Below are 6,938 nucleotides of genomic sequence, written 5' to 3' on the forward strand. Positions count from 1 at the left end.
CGGTATGCACAAGCTCCCACGGGGCCCCTCTATCCCCCCACAGGTGCCATAGGCAGGCACACACCGCTCATACTCGAAACTGGCTCCCGGCCGCTTTCGGAAGGAGACGCCGAGGTGGCCTTGCTCGTGCAACTCCAGGTTGGCTTGAGGCTTCCGAAAATGCCATAAAAAAAAAAATATTTTTTTATTATGAAGGTAGAAAAATCAGCGGGACCGACCCGCGAGCGAAGCCGACGGGGAGTTCCAGGAGGTCGGCATGAGTTGGCCGTGCATACCGCTAAAGCCCTGGAACTCCGCCGCCGGCGCTGCAAAGCTCGTACACGGCTGCAACCGGGCTGGCACGGCTTCCCCATGGCTCCTCTATCCCCCCAAGGATGCCATAGGCAGGCACACGCCGCTCATAACCGGAGCGGGCACACCGCCGCTGACATGCATCCTTCGCGGACCGGAAGTGCTTGTCAGCCGGCTGGACACAACGGGACTCGCCGCGGGCGCTGCGGAGCTCCCACAAGGAAGCTGCCGGTATGCACAAGCTCCCACGGGGCCCCTCTATCCCCCCACAGGTGCCATAGGCAGGCACACACCGCTCATACTCGGAACTGGCTCCCGGCCGCTTTCGGAAGGAGACGCCGAGGTGGCCTTGCTCGTGCAACTCCAGGTTGGCTTGAGGCTTCCGAAAATGCCATAAAAAAAAAAATATTTTTTTATTATGAAGGTAGAAAAATCAGCGGGACCGACCCACGAGCGAAGCCGACGGGGAGTTCCAGGAGGTCGGCATGAGTTGGCCGTGCATACCGCTAAAGCCCTGGAACTCCGCCGCCGGCGCTGCAAAGCTCGTACACGGCTGCAACCGGGCTGGCACGGCTTCCCCATGGCTCCTCTATCCCCCCAAGGATGCCATAGGCAGGCACACGCCGCTCATAACCGGAGCGGGCACACCGCCGCTGACATGCATCCTTCGCGGACCGGAAGTGCTTGTCAGCCGGCTGGACACAACGGGACTCGCCGCGGGCGCTGCGGAGCTCCCACAAGGAAGCTGCCGGTATGCACAAGCTCCCACGGGGCCCCTCTATCCCCCCACAGGTGCCATAGGCAGGCACACGCCGCTCATACTCGGAACTGGCTCCCGGCCGCTTTCGGAAGGAGTCGCCGAGATTTTTTTATTATGAAGGTAGAAAAATCAGCGGGACCGACCCGCGAGCGAGGCCGACGGGGAGTTCCAGGAGGTCGGCATGAGTTGGCCGCTCCTACCGCTCTTGCCCTGGAAGTCCACAGCGGGCGCTGCAGAGCTCCTACACGGCTGCCCCCGGTCTTGCACAGCTTCCCCATGGCTCCTGTATCCCCCCCACGGGTGCAGGCACACGCCGCTCATACACTCTGGGGCTGGCTGACAGCCCAGGTGACATGCCACCTCCTAGCCGACCGGAAGTACATGTCAGGCGGCTTGGGACATAGTGGGACCCCCTCCCCCCCGCTGGCGCTGTGGAGCTCATACACTGTTGCCACCGGGCATGCACAGTTGCATACGGCTCCTCTACCCCGGGCTGCAATGGGCAGCACACCCCGCTCATACACTCTGGAGCTGGCTGACAGCAACTGCTGCTGATAATGATGATGACGATAATGTGCAAAGGGTTATCTATCGGCGGACAGTATCACACTCTGGCCCTGGAACTGTGCCACGGTCTGCCTCTGCTGTTCACTACCGCCTCTGACATTTTTGAACATACCCCACTTTAACTTGATTTTAAATGTTTCACTTTCAAATGTTTCACTTTCAGTAGCAGAAATGCCATTCTTTGACATTTGGGCCTTTTTATTGTCACTGCTGCTTGGTCACCAAATGGATATCCTTGGATTGAGGCCTAGTCCTCTCCCCACCGCCCTGGAACTCTGCCCCGGCCTACGCTGCCTGCCGTCACACCCCTGGCCCTGGAACTCTGCCCCGGCCTACCTCTGCTGTTCACTACCGCCTCTGACATTTTTGAACATACCCCACTTTAACTTGATTTTAAATGTTTCACTTTCAAATGTTTCACTTTCAGTTGCAGAAATGTCATTCTTTGACATTTGGGCCTTTTTATTTTCACTGCTGCTTGGTCACCAAATGGATCTCCTTGGATTGAGGCCTAGTCCTCTCCCCACCGCCCTGGAACTCTGCCCCGGCCTACGCTGCCTGCCGTCACACCCCTGGCCCTGGAACTCTGCCCCGGCCTACCTCTGCTGTTCACTACCGCCTCTGACATTTTTGAACATACCCCACTTTAACTTGATTTTAAATGTTTCACTTTCAAATGTTTCACTTTCAGTTGCAGAAATGTCATTCTTTGACATTTGGGCCTTTTTATTTTCACTGCTGCTTGGTCACCAAATGGATCTCCTTGGATTGAGGCCTAGTCCTCTCCCCACCGCCCTGGAGCTCTGCCCCGGCCTACGCTGCCTGCCGTCACCCCCTGGCCCTGGAACTCTGCCCCGGCCTGCCTCTGCTGCTCACCACCGCCTCTGACATTTGTGAACATACCCCACTTTAACTTGATTTTAAATGTTTCACTTTCAAATGTTTCACTTTCAGTAGCAGAAATGGCATTCTTTGACATTTGGGCCTTTTTATTTTCACTGCTGCTTGGTCACCAAATGGATCTCCTTGGATTGAGGCCTAGTCCTCTCCCCACCGCCCTGGAACTCTGCCCCGGCCTACGCTGCCTGCCGTCACCCCCTGGCCCTGGAACTCTGCCCCGGCCTGCCTCTGCTGCTCACCACCGCCTCTGACATTTGTGAACATACCCCACTTTAACTTGATTTTAAATGTTTCACTTTCAAATGTTTCACTTTCAGTAGCAGAAATGGCATTCTTTGACATTTGGGCCTTTTTATTTTCACTGCTGCTTGGTCACCAAATGGATCTCCTTGGATTGAGGCCTAGTCCTCTCCCCACCGCCATGGAACTCTGCCCCGGCCTACGCTGCCTGCCGTCACACCCCTGGCCCTGGAACTCTGCCCCGGCCTGCCTCTGCTGCTCACCACCGCCTCTGACATTTTTGAACATACCCCACTTTAACTTGATTTTAAATGTTTCACTTTCAAATGTTTCACTTTCAGTAGCAGAAATGTCATTCTTTGACATTTGGGCCTTTTTATTTTCACTGCTGCTTGGTCACCAAATGGATCTCCTTGGATTGAGGCCTAGTCCTCTCCCCACCGCCCTGGAACTCTGCCCCGGCCTACGCTGCCTGCCGTCACACCCCTGGCCCTGGAACTCTGCCCCGGCCTGCCTCTGCTGCTCACCACCGCCTCTGACATTTGTGAACATACCCCACTGTAACTTGATTTTAAATGTTTCACTTTCAGTAGCAGAAATGTCATTCTTTGGCATTTGGGCCTTTTTATTGTCACTGCTGTTTAGTCACCAAATGGATCTCCTTGGATTGAGGCCCAGTCCTCTCCCCACCGCCCTGGAACTCTGCCCCGGCCTACGCTGCCTGCCGTCACCCCCTGGCCCTGGAACTCTGCCCCGGCCTGCCTCTGCTGCTCACCACCGCCTCTGACATTTTTGAACATACCCCACTTTAACTTGATTTTAAATGTTTCACTTTCAAATGTTTCACTTTCAGTAGCAGAAGTGTCATTCTTTGACATTTGGGCCTTTTTATTTTCACTGCTGTTTGGTCACCAAATGGATCTCCTTACCTACCAGCAATCACCCTGGAACTCTGGCTGGGCATGGGGATGCAAGTTGCTCCCGCTGACTCCCACCGGGACCTACCTGCAATCACCCTGGAACTCTGGCTGGGCATGGGGATGCAGGTTGCTCCCGCTGCCCCCCTTCCACCCCACCGGGACCTACCAGCAATCACCCTGGAACTCTGGCTGGGCATGGAGATGCGGGTTGCTCCCCCTTCCACCCCACCGGGACCTACCAGCAATCGCCCTGGAACTCTGGCTGGGCATGGGGATGCAAGTTGCTCCCGCTGACTCCCACCGGGACCTACCTGCAATCACCCTGGAACTCTGGCTGGGCATGGGGATGCAAGTTGCTCCCGCTGCTCCCCTTCCACCCCACCGGGACCTACCACCAATCACCCTGGAACTCTGGCTGGGCATGGAGATGCAAGTTGCTCCCGCTGCCCCCCCACCGGGACCTACCTGCAATCACCCTGGAACTCTGGCTGGGCATGGGGATGCAGGTTGCTCCCGCTGCTCCCCTTCCACAACACCGGGACCTACCACCAATCACCCTGGAACTCTAGCTGGGCATGGGGATGCAGGTTGCTCCCGCTGCCCCCCCACCGGGTCCTTCCAGCAATCACCCTGGAACTCTGGCTGTGCATGGGGATGCATGTTGCTCCCGCTGGCCCCCAACGGGACCTACCTGCAATCACCCTGGAACTCTGGCTGGGCATGAGGATGCAGGTTGCTCCCGCTGCCCCCCCACCGGGACCTACCACCAATCACCCTGGAACTCTGGCTGGGCATGGGGATGCAGGTTGCTCCCGCTGGCCCCCCACCGGGACCTACCTGCAATCACTCTGGAACTCTGGCTGGGCATAGGGACACAGGTTGGTCCCGCTGCCCCCCCTTCCACCCCACCGGGACATACCTGCAATCATCCTGGAACTCTGGCTGGGCATGGGGATGCAAGTTGCTCCCGCTGCCCCCCCCCACCGGGTCCTTCCTGCAATCACCCTGGAACTCTGGCTGGGCATGGGGATGCATGTTGCTCCCGCTGGCCCCCAACGGGACCTACCTGCAATCACTCTGGAACTCTGGCTGGGCATAGGGACACAGGTTGGTCCCGCTGCCCCCCCTTCCACCCCACCGGGACATACCTGCAATCACCCTGGAACTCTGGCTGGGCATGAGGATGCAGGTTTCTCCCGCTGCCCCCCACCGGGACCTACCACCAATCACCCTGGAACTCTGGCTGGGCATGGGGATGCAGGTTGCTCCCGCTGCCCCCCCACCGGGACCTACCACCAATCACCCTGGAACTCTGGCTGGGCATGGGGATGTAGGTTTCTCCCGCTGCCCCCCCACCGGTACCTACCACCAATCACCCTGGAACTCTGGCTGGGCATGGGGATGCAGGTTGCTCCCGCTGCCCCCCCACCACAACCTACCACCAATCACCCTGGAACTCTGGCTGGGCATGGGGATGCATGTTGCTCCCGCTGGCCCCCAACGGGGCCTACCTGCAATCACCCTGGAACTCTGGCTGGGCATGAGGATGCAGGTTGCTCCCGATGCCCCCCCACCGGGTCCTTCCAGCAATCACCCTGGAACTCTGGCTGGGCATGAGGATGCAGGTTGCTCCCGCTGCCCCCCCACCGGGACCTACCACCAATCACCCTGGAACTCTAGCTGGGCATGGGGATGCAGGTTGCTCCCGCTGCCCCCCCACCGGGTCCTTCCAGCAATCACCCTGGAACTCTGGCTGGGCATGGGGATGCATGTTGCTCCCGCTGGCCCCCAACGGGACCTACCTGCAATCACCCTGGAACTCTGGCTGGGCATGAGGATGCAGGTTGCTCCCGCTGCCCCCCCACCGGGACCTACCACCAATCACCCTGGAACTCTGGCTGGGCATGGGGATGCAGGTTGCTCCCGCTGCCCCCCCACCGGGACCTACCACCAATCACCCTGGAACTCTAGCTGGGCATGGGAATGCAGGTTGCTCCCGCTGCCCCCCCACCGGGTCCTTCCAGCAATCACCCTGGAACTCTGGCTGGGCATGGGGATGCAGGTTGCTCCCGCTGCCCCCCCACCGGGACCTACCACCAATCACCCTGGAACTCTGGCTGGGCATGGGGATGTAGGTTTCTCCCGCTGCCCCCCCACCGGTACCTACCACCAATCACCCTGGAACTCTGGCTGGGCATGGGGATGCAGGTTGCTCCCGCTGCCCCCCCACTGGGACCTACCACCAATCACCCTGGAACTCTGGCTGGGCATGGGGATGCAGGTTGCTCCCGCTGCCCCCCCACCGGGACCTACCACCAATCACCCTGGAACTCTAGCTGGGCATGGGGATGCAGGTTGCTCCCGCTGCCCCCCCACCGGGTCCTTCCAGCAATCACCCTGGAACTCTGGCTGGGCATGGGGATGTAGGTTTCTCCCGCTGCCCCCCCACCGGGACCTACCACCAATCACCCTGGAACTCTGGCTGGGCATGGGGATGTAGGTTTCTCCCGCTGCCCCCCCCCACCGGTACCTACCACCAATCACCCTGGAACTCTGGCTGGGCATGAGGATGCATGTTGCTCCCGCTGGCCCCCAACGGGACCTACCTGCAATCACCCTGGAACTCTGGCTGGGCATGGGGATGCAGGTTGCTCCCGCTGCCCCCCCCACCGGGACCTACCACCAATCACCCTGGAACTCTAGCTGGGCATGGGGATGCAGGTTGCTCCCGCTGCCCCCCCACCGGGTCCTTCCAGCAATCACCCTGGAACTCTGGCTGGGCATGGGGATGTAGGTTTCTCCCGCTGCCCCCCCACCGGGACCTACCACCAATCACCCTGGAACTCTGGCTGGGCATGAGGATGCAGGTTGCTCCCGCTGCCCCCCACCGGGACCTACCACCAATCACCCTGGAACTCTGGCTGGGCATGGGGATGCAGGTTGCTCCCGCTGCCCCCCCACCGGGACCTACCACCAATCACCCTGGAACTCTGGCTGGGCATGGGGATGTAGGTTTCTCCCGCTGCCCCCCCACCGGTACCTACCACCAATCACCCTGGAACTCTGGCTGGGCATGGGGATGCAGGTTGCTCCCGCTGCCCCCCCACCGGGACCTACCACCAATCACCCTGGAACTCTGGCTGGGCATGGGGATGCAGGTTGCTCCCGCTGCCCCCCCACCGGGACCTACCACCAATCACCCTGGAACTCTAGCTGGGCATGGGGATGCAGGTTGCTCCCGCTGCCCCCCCACCGGGTCC

The sequence above is a fragment of the Rhinoderma darwinii genome, chromosome 1 (genome assembly GCF_050947455.1).
Source record: "Rhinoderma darwinii isolate aRhiDar2 chromosome 1, aRhiDar2.hap1, whole genome shotgun sequence".
Classification (NCBI taxonomy): Eukaryota; Metazoa; Chordata; class Amphibia; order Anura; family Rhinodermatidae; genus Rhinoderma; species Rhinoderma darwinii.